General features: G+C 38.8%; 1 protein-coding gene across 6 annotated transcripts in view; it reads right to left on the bottom strand.

Moving 5' to 3' along the window:
- ptprz1a (protein tyrosine phosphatase receptor type Z1a) overlaps positions 1–14,523 on the bottom strand; it is a 69,946-nt gene that overhangs the window by 40,254 nt on the left and 15,169 nt on the right. The window lies entirely within an intron of this gene.

Genomic DNA, 14,523 nt, shown 5'->3' with positions numbered 1-14,523 from the left:
TTTCACACTCTTTACTAAAACGAGTGCTCAGTGTGAGCAGGTATGATCCAATTTAGCTTGCACACACAAAAAAAAATCCCATTTACATTTACATTTTAATTCCTGTTTTACTGCCTGTACCCATTGTTTCCTCACCATGGTGGTCCAGAGACTGAAAAGTTAAGAGGCAGAACAATTCCGATAATGGCTTAGACACTAGCTGAGTTACAAATCCTAGACTGCATCTTAGGTGGGCTGCACTTTTTTGACCATTATGTCATAAAAAAACTTATATACAGACAAAAAATGTAGCCAACAATTGTATTGTATTGGTTTAAAAATATTATTTTTTAATTAATTATTTCTGATTCGCAAATGACATAACCACAAATCCTCATTACACTGTTTTATATGTGTGATCAATGGGCTACAGAGAAAAGAATTCTTAATAGAACAGTCCTAGAATGACCTGATCTACCAAGACTGCATTCGAGCTGTGTTGGCAGTGTATTTAGTAGGCTAGTAATCACCTAATAAATAAGCATGTACACATACAATCACACACAGAGTGAGAAAGAGAGAGAGAGAACCGAGTATCAGCAATAATTCATATGATAATGGGGTTTGAGTGATCCAATCACAATCTAATCATAATGCATCTCTGGGACTGTGTTCACACCTGGCTTTTCCTGTGATCAAAATCTGAATAGGTTCAGATGAATAAACTGTATGTTAATGCAAGGTATAAACAGCTTATTGGAGAACTGCCAATAATAAAGCATTATATAATATAAACATTATATAATCACAATATATCGCTCTGCTTACAGTATCACAATATGTCCCATTATATTGAATCTTAATGCCAGTATCATCGTGTGTATGGCATTGCCAGGTTCTTGCCAATGCACAGCCCCAGTTTTAAGAGATCCTTATCCAATCGCAACAAACTTTCAGCACACACTGTGATGGGATACAGACAGATGCAGAGGGTGGAGAAAATAATTGCCAGCAGTCGTCTCTGTGATGCTCTAATTACCAAATGATTAGCGTGTGCAGCCGGTATGTGGGCCAGGTCTCTGACCCATAGCTGTCAACTTTCTAAGTGTGTCATTTTAGTTTTAGGAGTCCAACAACAACTCTGAAATCTCCACATAATCCTGAACTCAAATTACACACTTGAAAGCTTCTAATGAATAGCCTTAAATATATCACAGTCTTACACTCCCAGACACAAGTTATTTTTATTATGAAATGTTATACAATCGTGGTTGAGAAACGTAAAAAAAAAATGATTTAAAGGGCTTTGAAACAACAGATACCGACACCATATATTGATGCATTCTGGCTTTTCATGGACCCAAAAACTCTCCTCAGAAATCTCCTCAGAGTGCAACTACACAGCATGCACTGAAACCGGGCGTTTACCGTATTTTTCGGACTATAAGGCGCACCGTATTATAAGACGCACTATCAAAGAACGCCTATTTTCTGCTATTTTTCCATACATAGGGCGCATCGCATTATAAGGCGCGTTAAGTGACACTAGAAAGGGTGCCTATATCAAAGTGAACAGGGGTGGCGCCATGTTTCCCTTCCCCCACCGGGGGTGGTCGCTTGCCGGTGGAGCGTCTCAGTATACAAAATATAGCTCTTTCAAAGTCAAACGAGTGCTGGATATTAATCTACACAGATTCCTCTCCTGAAAACTGTTTATTTGGGTGAGTAACGTGCTTCAGTTTATTTACAGTAAGCCCAGATGTCCACTAAGGCTTGCTGCACCAGCGTTAGCATAGCTATCCGCTAGCACGCTAGCTAGTCACCTAAACTAGTAAAGTTAACCCAAACTTAAACGACAGCGTTACACTGAGTAATCCTGCGTGTTCTGGTAAGACAGTGAGATATTAGCTAGCGATTCGTCCCCCGTAGCTTGTTTTAACACGGTAAACAAGCAGATTACAGGCTGATAAAACTCACCTCTGAGAGAGTTAGCGCTTAGCATCTAGCTAATGCTAGCCAGGCAAAGCAGCACAGACTTACAGGCCGATAACTCACCTCTGAACGGTGAACGCTTAGCAATTAGCATCTAACTCTAATAATTACTGCTCCAGCAGTATTAAAAGTGCTAAATTTAGAAAATACTGATCTCTGAACAGTGAAAAAGCTAGCTAGCTAAGCGGTTAGCATCTAGCTAATGCTATTTATTGCTGCTCCAGCCTCGGAGCGGCACGGCTCTGCACGGAGTGTGTGTTTACTGCTCCTTACACCTGACGGGTAAAATTTAGATAATACTGATCTCTGAACAGTGAATAAGCTAGCTAATGCTATTTGCTGCTCCAGCCTCGGAGCTGCACGGCTCTGGACTCTGTATAGCACTGAAACTCTGTATAACGCTGCACGGAGTGTGTGTTTACTGCTCCTTACAACCTGACGAGTAAAATTTAGATAATACTGATCTCAGTGAATAAGCTAGCTAGCTTAGCGGTTAGCATCTAGCTAATGCTATTGCTGCTCAGCCTCGGAGCTGCACGGCTCTGGACTCTGTATAGCACTGAAACTCTCTATAACGCTGCACGGAGTGTGTGTTTACTGCTCCTTACAACCTGACGAGTAAAATCCATACAAAAGGCACACCGTATTATAAGACGCACTGTCAATTTTTGTGAAAATTAAAAGTTTTTAAGTGCGCCTTATAGTCCGAAAAATACGGTAGTAGCTTTTTATCAACATTTTATATAGCAGGAGAAAGGTGGGGAACACTTATCTTCACTGCAGAAATCAATAATAAAACTTTAAACACTTAGCTCACTAAAGGTTCACATTTAAGGCATCTTTGTGTTGCAACAGCCAGAATCTTTTTTACACTGTAAAAAGGTCACACACTCTAACATTTGTTGGACCACCTTTAGCTTTGATTACAGCAAACATTTGCAGAGGCATTTAGGGGTGGGCAATATTATATGGTATACAATACATTGTGACACAGAAATATCAAGATATTAAAAATCCATATCGTGATAATAGGGATGGTTTGTCTTAAAAGTAGTCCATTATTTACTGTGAAGCTTTGAGTGTATTTATTGTATAAATGTTTTAGTTTATAGTTTTTGTTTGCAGTTTATACGCATGAAAATATTCTGCAATATTTTTTGCAGCATTATATTGTTTTATACTATATTATTTATTTTGCCACATTATAATTATACTGTTATACTATTATACTATATTCCTGAAATTATTTAATTATTTTTCTGTTTTCCTATATTGCCAAGTATATTGTTATCGCAAAAATACCCTAAAATATTGTGATATTATATAAGAGCCATATCGCCCACCCCTAGAGTCATTGTTTCAATAAGCTTCTGCAATGTCCCAAGATTTATTTCAACCCAGTGTTGTACCACTGCACAAATGCTTCTCAAGCACATCTCAAAGATTCTCAATGAGGTTAAGGTCTGGACTCTGTGGTGAAGAATCCATGTGTAAAAAATGAAGATCTCGTGCTCCCAGAATTACAATTCCAGCCCCATGAATCCTGGCATTGTCATTTTGGAATATACCCGTGTCATCAGAGAAGAAAATATCCATTGATGGAATAACCTGGTCTATATTCAGTATTTTCAGGTAGTCAGCTGACCTCATTCTTTCAGCACATTCTGTTGCTGAACCTAGACCTGACCAACTGCAGCAACCCCACATCCTTTACTTAGTTAAATGGTGGTGACTCTTTTTTTCTTTGGCCAGGCAGTGTAGTTTTAGAAGAGAAAATATTAGAGGCCGTATCTTGGTCAGAGGAGGACATACTAGTTGTATACCAAAGTGTGTAGGCTACAGTCAAGGTCAGGCCGGTCCTTGGTAGGACTGTTCTTCTCAGTAGCCTGGTGCTCACACATGTGAAACAGTCTAACAGGGTTTCATGGTGACATCACATGGTCACGTGCTAATGTATGGCAAATACAGTGAGGCGTGAAACTCATGCTTTTTAAATTCTTGACAGAAATAGTTCAGAAATAACTGAAATCATTTTAAGACAAACTCTGCGCTAGAGTCCTAGTTTTCAACCACTTTCCAACAACCAATGTCCACAAAGGAAATGGTAGTTGAATCTTTCAAATAGTTTGGAACTGCTGCATTTCTCAGCTGTATAAGTTTGGAACATACTTCAATGACAAAGTGGCCAAGAAATGTAGTCCACTCAAAACCTTTTTTACCATTTGCTAAATGTATTCTGTGCACGTAAAAAAAAGAATAAGCAAAAAAAATCTAAAGCCTTACAGTTCTCCATTACAGATTTAGTTAGTAAACTCTGTTCCGCAAGCTAGCATTTCAGTCTGGACACATCTGAAGACAGCAACTGTGAGATAATTATTACACAGTGGTCGTGATTTAGCAACACAGCAATGGAAAAAGTAACCGGCCTAATGGGTCCGCACTGGTGCGGAACGGTACAGCACAGTCTAAGTAACCATTTGGCCCTGCAGTGGAAAAGAGGCCAAAGAGCTGAGAACAACTTCACTTTCTGCTTAGGAAGCCTTTACTTCATTACACTCTTACATTAATTAATTGGTTTATTAGTGTCTAAATGTCAGATATGTCTTTTTTTAAATATATTTTATAGATTTTCTCACTAACATTTGAGACCACTTAAAGTTTTTAATGATAAAAGTGGAAAACAAAGACAAATTTAAGGCCAGATTTGTTTCAGTAGCAGAATAATGCCCCAGTGGGCTGTTAATGTCGGCACTTATGCGTCACCTAGCATTAACTGTCTTCACATTCTTTTCTGCTGCATTGCTATGTAGGTAAAACGAACAGTTCAAATGACACTTCACATCACCTTTAAAACCCCCATCTCTTCTTTATGCCACCAGTAGCTCCCACATCGGACTATGCTAATGTCCTCTTTTTTCCAGATAAAAGAGCAGTCCCCAGTGAAGACCCCTCTCCACTGGGTAAAGTGAAACAATGTAAGCAACAATGGCCTTGACATAAAAGCCCTCCTCTGTACTAGTACTAGCTCGGCAGGGTGGATACATTACAGCGAAAAGGTGAGCCAAAACGTACCTGCCTACCTATCCAGTATCAACAGAGGATTACGCTTTTGGCTCGTCTTACTGTTAGCTTTGTCTGGCAAACAACATGACTGGGGCCCTGATGGACTGTCTGTGCATCTGTATGCCTACACAAACACGTATTGGCAAACTGAACACATGTGTCTTTAACTTTTATCTGTCAAGTTCTGTCTATTGTCAGGTTGTACCATTCATGTCTTTAATTGAGCAACTTAAAGAAACATCCACAATGTAGTGTGGAAAAATAAAGGGAACCCTTCAAAGTAATGTAATAGTCTGTAGATTCCCCTAAAGTCTCCCTTTAGCAGAAGTTTTGTGTATTAAATACACCTACATACATTATTCTGTAAAATGTTTAGATTAACCTTTGTTTCTCCAATGCTTGCAAAGCATACGGACAACGAAGCTCCCTCCACCATGCATCACATTTGAGATTAGATTTGTGTGCTGTGGTTGTTGAGTGTGCAAAGGTTGTTTACATGGGTCACACTAACCAATCTTTCTTAAAAACAAATGTATTAGTTAACTATTATTAGTATGCCTGTACTGATTCTGATGTTCAACTCTAAGGCTACGTTCACATTACCAGGCTGAAGTGACTCAAATCAGATTTTTTGCTCAATGTGGCTCAGATCAGATTTTTATCATGGCTGTGTGAACGTGCCAAATCCGATTTTATCAAAACAGATGTAAGTCACTTTCATATGTGGTCAGATATGTATCTGACTCATGGACATGCAACATAAATGCAAACAGTCAAATCGGAATTCATGCATCTTTTTGCTTTTACGCTTTTTTCTCCTTCTCGAGCTGAGCATGTACTTCAGATCAGCTGTTTGCTCTCCACTCCAGCAAAAGATGCTTCACATATGAGCTGCTAACGCATCCATTTCACCTTTATCAAGATTCTCCTATTTGAAATCTCTCAAAGTCAGGCTTATAAATCACCCACCACAGACCAGCTGCCCACTGCCCAGTTTATGCATACGACACCAGACTAGTTGTTTACGGTGAAGAAAGCCCAGCGCAGTGCAAATTGAAAAGCGCTGCAAAAGCACAAAACACACCCATCAAAATTACAACACAGGCGCAGCAAATAGAAAAACGCGCTGCAAAAAGAAAAACGCGCTGCAAATAGAAAAACGCGCTGCAAATAGAACCACAACACAACGGAAGTGAGTCACAACACAACGGAATTTTCCCGGGGGACCTTAAAAGATACTGTACCAGCTGTATACAAAGGAAAATAAGTGGCAAACAAGCTTCTGAAAAGTAAGTAATGTTTATTACCTGTGATTACCACGGTTGTGTGCATATTATTAAAAGTTCTGCTTCACAAAACGCCTTGTTTGCCACTTATTGTCCTTTGTACACATAGTGAAGTCCGAGACGTTACTGAAGACGCAGCTTAGCTGGTACAGTATCTTTTAAGGTCCCCCGGGAAAATTCCGTTGTGTTGTGACTCACTTCCGTTGTGTTGTGGTTCTATTTGCAGCGCGTTTTTCTATTTGCTGCGCCTGTGTTGTAATTTTGATGGATGTGTTTTGTGCTTTTGCAGCGCTTTTCAATTTGCACTGCGTTGGGCTTTCTCGGCCACCGTAGTTGTTAACTTCGCAACATGGGATTTAAAAAGCCCTACATGAATAAATTGGATCAGATTTGATTTGATACGCAAAACAACTGTAGACCCACACTTCCAGTCATGTTCAAATAAGGTGCTCAATAAAAGACACAAACAGTACAGTTTGTGTGTTAATTGTTTAGTCAGATTATGTTTGTGACTTATGACTTATGACTATGAACAATGTTCTACCACATTTCATTAGTAATTACTGCAGTATTACATTCAGGTGATTTTAAAGCTTTACTTGCTGTTTGTCTTGCAGTTCTACTCAGTTAACTCTACTTCTTGCAATGTTCTTTTTCAATTATACTGTATTTAATCCCAAAGTATTTTAAATGGTATTTTAGATCTAATCATGTTTTTTTTTAACCAACAGGGAATAACCACTTAACAATATTTAACTTTCCCATTTATTTTATTTACCTCTAACTCAGCTTTTGTTTTAGCATTCATGTCAGGTTTATCTGATACAGTCTTTGACCACCTGTTAATTACATTAACAAAACAGTTAAATACAATTTTTTTTTTTTTTTTAACTGCATAAACTCTCACTATCCAGTAAAGAGACATGCCTATTCTGACTGCAGGTAAACTCACTGTATAGTCTGCCTGATTGCTTTAGTCTGAGAGGACCCATATTCCCTTTCACTCAATCAACAGACATGCTCCACACCAACTGCACCGCTGACGGCTCAATTTCCTGTTCGTAGTAACAAAGAGTGTTAATGGAAGCGTATGAAGACCTGCTGCATCCTAAATGTAGAACACCACAGGTTTTTGTTTACTGTCTGTCCTGGAACAAGACGTGCAAGGTTTCGAACCAGACACCTAAATTGGTTCAGCTTTTCATTTATTATATATTTTTGTTGCATGGCTAATCACGTGTGTCAGTATAATTCTCAGAAGCTCATGTTACAAGCTTTAGCAGCTTTCCGCTAATACAATGTATAGCCTCTCCCTGCTGCCATGATCCTATAGTGGAGTGTACACACAAGTGGCTCAAGTCTGTAGAGTCTGAGTGAGTTTAGCATCTGTAAAATCTGCAGACTGCAGGAAAATAAGAGGATTACAAAGATCCTGAGAGACTCTGGCAAACACATACACACACACACACACAGAGAACCCCTATCAAACAGCCTCTATATATGCAGACACGCATGGGTGGGGGGGATGACACAGAGAGGGAGCACAGAGAGAGAAAGAGGTAGACGAGGGGAATGAAAATTATGCCCAGTTCTGCTAAGTGTGACCAATTGCACCCAATGGGAGATAAGGAGTGCATTTCTAAGACTGTGAAAAGCTAATAGACCTCAGAGAGCCTTGCTGCTGCGCTGTGCTACTGTAAGGGTCTGACCCATCCATACACATTGGGACAGCCATGGCCCAAAGGTTAGAGAAGCAGACTACAGACCAGAAGGTCACTGGTTAAAACCCCAGGACTGGTTTCCATAGCTGCCCCAGTTACAATCATACAGTTCTGTATGCGTTTTATTCTCCTTAGGTTAAGGTGTCCTGAATACAGCTGCACGAATAAGTCACAATTACAGACAAACACAATCTAGACAAACTATGGTTGCCCTCGATCCAATCCAAAAAATACTTGTCTGTTATAAGTCATACTACATTGTCTTCACTAACATTAGGAATTTCCTTCCACCAGCCCCTGACAGGTCTATGCATTGAATCATGAAAATAACCAGCAAGCAGAAGATAAACAGCCAACAAATGCCACATTAATTCTATTAAATAAAACATTCATCATCACTAATCACACCATGTGGAAATCCATGTTCAGCATTCTGTATTTAACATTTTTAATTATTCTTTTTGTTTGGATTCAGACCAAAGAAAACAATTCTGTGCATGTCTAAACTAAACTAATAACACACAAACCGATGTATTGTTTATGTCTTCTTTATGCACATAAACATCCACAATGCAGGTAAGATAGAGGAGATAGAAGTAAGATTGACAGGCCTCATGTCAGCAAAGTATCCCCAAACCAGGATGCTAACTCCACCATGCTTCACAGTTACGATAATTCATAGTTGCTGGTTAGTGATCTAAATGTGTCTGCATTGAAGCATAGGTCACAATACCCAATCAGTCTTAAGGAGAACATATTTGTCAGTAACTAGTGTATCTTTATTTATTGGGTAAAGTACCTGTAATATCCGTACTTCCAGTAATCACTCCAAAATTGAAGTTTTCTGATCATTAGTACTTACTTATTGTAGATAAGTCACAGACCGTACAACTATTCATTTATTATTAGGATAATCTAAAGCACATAATTAGTATTACTGTACATTATTACAGAGGTAACTCTCATTTCTTCATATTTTTAAAGGCAAACACGGATACAACCATAAAAAACTGAGCTGCCTTTCCTTTCCAAGCCTCTGTAAAAGCATATTCAAGGATGTTAAAAGAGGAATGGGATAGTTCGACAAGCAGAGTAGGAACACAACAGGGAGTAAAATGAAGAGGGCAAGGTAAAAGAGCAAAGCTTTGTCCACAGGAAGAAGTCTACACCTCTTTAAAGCATTCTAAAGCAGTCCCTGGCTCCACTGTCCCTTGAGACATGTGTCACAGAGCAGCACTTCAAACCCTGGCCCACATTAGCCAAATTAAATGGACACAACAGAAGTGACAGATGAAGCACAGACACCTTAGAGAACAGAGCAGAGATTGAACAGGGGGACGTATCAGATGAACTCAGAGTGTTCCGTCTGTAAAAATACTCCTTTTATAATGAGATGAGGACACTGGGGCAGTGAGTGGAGATTCTCCTTACAAAGCAACTGAGTTCTGCTTTATTAAAGATTCAAAAGAAATGCTGCACACAAACACAAGAAGCACCAAAACACAAAATCAACATTAAGCATGCATTTAATAGTCGTCGGTCATCTCAAGGATAGCTTTATTACTCATACCACATTACTTTTATAGGAAACATTTGCTTACACTATGAGGACTGAAGGGTGTGATTGGAAAAATTACACCTTCACACTTAAAAATATTGGGACATCAGTATATTCATTATTCCTTCAGAAAACAAGGTATTTGTTGCAGTAACTCTCTCTAGTGTTCAGTAAAGGATTTCTAGTAGATGATGACCACCTTATCTCTCCAACTCCTCCCAAAAGTGCTGAATGGAGCTCCAACAGTTCTACTGCTCCACAGCTCAATGCAGGGTGCTTTACGACTCTAGCCCACTCCTAGCATTAGACATGGTGTCAATAAGTTCATGTTCTTCAAGTTCCTCTGCTCCAGAGAATCCTATTCTGTTGGCAATACCTCTCTACAGAGACTTCACAAGATGTGTGTGTGCATTTGCACATCTGTGTCAACAGTGGGTGCCACTTAATGTATCTAAATGCAATCTTTAGGAAGGGGTTTAGACAAATATTTAGACATAAAGAGGTGATTATGGCCAATATCAGTATATTTATTTATAAGTTCAAGAAAACATGTTGTTTTACTAGAGGTAATATTCAGTGTATCCTTGTTCAGCTACAGGCAGATAAACATGAGCTGGATACTGTCGACACACACTTAAAAACCTGCCAAATCACAATGCGCCGGCTGTGCATGACATTAAACTCAGGCTCTCAACGCATCTGTGTGTAACTGAATATTTAGTTTTACACTCTTTATGGGAACAAAATATCAAACAAATAATGAAATAAATGTTTTGTGCATCTTCTACATTTTATTTTCCTATTATTTATATAAATAATAATAATAATTAATAATATATCCCAGAGCACTCCAGGGCACTAATGGAATAATAAGCTAAATGAAACCCCCAACAAAAACAGTAATACAGGGAAGATGTTTTGTGTCTTTCATGAGGTGTTTATCTTTGGGAGTTTGACATGAGTGTGTGTGGGAGGTGGATGTGCTTATAATTGCATGCTAATCAGTGGTACTGTGATAAGACACTATGTGTGAGGTTGACAAGGGCATGCCACTGCTCAGTTTAACAGTAGTCAAGGATGAATAATTTCCCACTAACTGCAAACAGTCAAATAGTTTACACTCATTCCACAGCCATTAACAATTCCCAGCGTCTGACACAAACATCAGGCCTTCACTGGTGGTAAAACTGAAAGAGCAGATCAGAAAGGGAAAGAAAGCCTGTTTAAGTAAACCTGGGGACTGGAAGTGTGTTCAAGATGTCAGAGGAAGAATGATCACTTCACTAATGACTTTCAAAAATCATCAACTCTCAGAACAGGCAAGTCTTGCCAGTCTCTTAGATCCCTGGTGTATTTTACTCATCAGAAACCAGATGCACCAGATGTACTGTTTACTGAAGGTAAATTCAAACTTAATGTGTAGGATTATTAAATGCACATTAGCAAACCAAAATTGGTTGGCCCACACACACTACAGTCTTTGAAAAGAGTCATTCAAACCGAGCATCTTCACAGAACATTGGCAATTCAAAGAACCATCTGGATGTTTAAATGCGTCTTGATTAAAGGGTGGATGTTAAACCTTCTGGAAATGGTTATGACAGGGTTTAAAAGTGAAAGTTCTACCAGGAGCTTCCCAGCTTCCACCTGTCTTTTTAAGTTTTCGACTTGTATGTCAGATGCTGACATTATATATTTTTACTGCCACCAGTTTGTGCTGCCCTTTTACCCAAAGAGTTGGCTCAGGTACAGGATGGCAATGGGGCCATATATGTGGTTTGTATCCAATTTGCCAAGATCTAGATATGCCAAATATCAGATTTGTGCTGTCAGTCTAAGGACAACACAGCCGATGTACCAAACCTGGTAACTTACAGGTGCAATATATAAAGTGTGCTTGAGGAAGAAAAGCAGAAATCCGGCCCTTTAGGATTTGAATTGTTGCTCCAAATCTAACTGTTAAATTGTTTCTTCTTTTCTGCTCCCCTCAGAAGTTCTGGTACAACTATAAAAAGGTTTTATACGGCACCATCAAGGGTTTATGAAAGTCTTTTAGTAGAATTGTAGAATCCTTTTTGTTTAGAATGTAGTTTTTACTTGGAGATTAGTAGTTACTAAATATTTACACCTCCCCACAAGATGGTGTACACGCTGAGTAAACCCACAGAAACCACACAGAGAGCACTAAAACATGACCTGGCTATTTTTAGGCTACTTTAGTAACTTAAGACTCTGTGAATGACACTATTTAACATTTACTACTATTAAAGTTTACATAACTTGGCAGAACTTTAAGCTTGATTTTAACTTTTTTCCAGCCATGAAGTTACATCTACTGCTCAGCTCAGGCTTAGCAGAGGCAGAAACTTCTAGAATGCTGCACATGCTCTAGTTGTGTTGATTGGTCCATTAAAAGAATCTACCCTTTTGATATTCAATTGTCAAAATTGTTTGCAGTCTAAAGTACGCTACCGCCATGGATGTTGATTATACAGTAGCTAGATATGCTAACCCAACATTCCAACAGGCAACCTACTACTTAGCTAAGCTAGCTAACAAAAAATGCAATGTGTTGTGAGATGTGGACCTGTGTATATAAATAATGAAAGATTATTAGTATGCTATAGAGATAGGAAGATCAATTGGCTATGTATTGTATCTGCCATTTTTCAGCCTGCTGTTCCTGATCCATTCGCTCTGCAAAGTGCCCTTTTCAGCCTAATCAGTGAGTAGCAGAGCTAACTAACACAGCAGCAGCTGCAGCCAGAAAGCTAAGAGATTCAAATGATTTAAAATATATATTTTAATGCTGGATAAGCAGCGATTTTCTGTTCTTCCTACCCTGAGCACCACATTGCAGTTGTCTGTGGTTAACCCAGTTCTTTGCTATTGGGATCTACAATTCAGGTAAGGCTTTTTTCCTAGATTTGCATATACTAACATAAAGCCAACAGCTATGACTTTAAATAAGTTGCTAGCATCCAGGATCCATTTAAAAATTCTAATCTGATCCAGTCTGCAAAAACATCCTTGGGCGCTCAACCCAAACAAGGTCATTCTCAACTCCTCACTTTCACGATTAGCCCAGGTTACTTAGCCTGGAAAGCCGTTTCAGCCAATCAGCATGCAGGCAGTGTAGCAGCACTAGTCCCGGAAAACAAGCAGATCTCCACATGGCCTCTGGCCACTGTGACTTCCCTCCATCCCTTACTCATCGCCATGGACACAGCACCAGTCCCGCTCCATTCAGTCAGACTCTGCTCAAGTTTATATCACTTTACCCTGCTTCCTTTCTCTTCCTCAACTGGACGACTCTGACCAGTCAACCTTTCCACAGAAACAATGCCACCTTGTGTGATGCCCACACAATTCTTGTTGTTCTCAGCCTTTAGTCAGAGTTAAGAACCTCCTGAGGAAGAAGAGGAAGAAAAAACGCTGCCTCTCTTTTTACCCCAATCACTTCGAGAAATATCTGTAAACATTTACACTGAACCCGGGAGTGTTTTAAATATGGGGTCCATTTAAACGCTGTGTTTATAGTTGAGCAGAGTGCTTTAAGGGGACCGGATAGACAATTTTACTGCAGAGGTTTATTTAGTTAAAACCTTTCTCAGTCATACAGGCCTCCTCTAATGTCCCAGTAGTACAGCCTCGGTTGCCAAATGCAGGGAATCGTGAAAAGTGGGACTGTAAGGGAAACAAATACAGGACCCGGTTCTTCTAATTTACTGTAATTCTACCACTGGGAGAGAAGTACAACTTTTTACTCAGTGCCCTCATTCATTTAAACAGACCAGATTTTCTTCTCAGGAGTGACAGAGTTCACAGAGTAACCTGAGCACAAGCCCACATTTTCCACCACCTTCCTGTTAGTGTGGCTTTATCTGAACATTATTCATAAAGGAACATTGTTTTTAGCAGGTATATAAAAAATACAACACTGAATTGGAAATGTTATTGGTGTTATTGTTGACATATTGTGATAATATTAGATTACATTTCTACATATCTGCTAGCCTAATATGAATCAACTGAATCAAAGCTCTGTAATTATGAGTGTATTCATTTAGATACTTCTGATTCCAATAATAATTAATTTTACTGCAAATACATTAGATGATGGTCTAGATTTAACTATTATTGTTAAGGGGTTACCAGTTATAAAAATGAGAAATAACAGTAATCTGTGTTTTTTTTTTTGACCAATTATTGCATATTAATCACAATTAATATTTTGTTGATATGTTGATATTAGTGTATTAATGCTAAAAGTCTTAAAATTATTAAAACCATAAATGTTGACAAATCAAATAGATAATTATGCATTATCTTTCATTTAAAAAAAATCAATGTGCAAAAGCACTAATACTTTTGTCCAAACAATGTATAGATAGATACACTTTAAATACATATTAATAAATAAAATACCAGTAAGAATGACCTCATTCTAAAGGCCTGCACAGTTAGTACTTTTTAATAAAAAACTACAAACATTAATTTCACTCCTTATTGGTAAGCCATCCACACACTCAAAAGTACAACACAGCAAAACTGGCTCAACTGTCACTCATCTTTCACTGACTCACTCAGTCTGAGCTGTCAGTGTGTGTCTAACATGACAGTGGCTTGTAGGAAGGTTACAGGATACCCATGTCTAGGTGAAAGAAGACCTGCTAAAATTGGGTTGAGTGTCGGTCTGAACAGAAGCGGCTAATGAAGCCTGAAGTACTCACAATTCTGAAGATGCTACCAGGCAGCTTTGAGACTAAGTACTGGATTACTTTTGCAGAGCTGGTATTAGTATTCGATCTGGATTAGTTTTACGAAAAGAGGTTCTGTAATGTCATTTGCGGGGGATTTTCGTGGTCAAATCGTACAGGATAAAGAATCTGTGTAATTTCCCCAAATTACTACAGATAGCCCA

This window comes from Astyanax mexicanus, chromosome 2, assembly GCF_023375975.1.
Source record: "Astyanax mexicanus isolate ESR-SI-001 chromosome 2, AstMex3_surface, whole genome shotgun sequence".
In the NCBI taxonomy this organism is placed as follows: domain Eukaryota; kingdom Metazoa; phylum Chordata; class Actinopteri; order Characiformes; family Acestrorhamphidae; genus Astyanax; species Astyanax mexicanus.
Note: the sequence above shows the minus strand (reverse complement) of the source record. Positions and strands in the feature narration are given on the sequence as shown.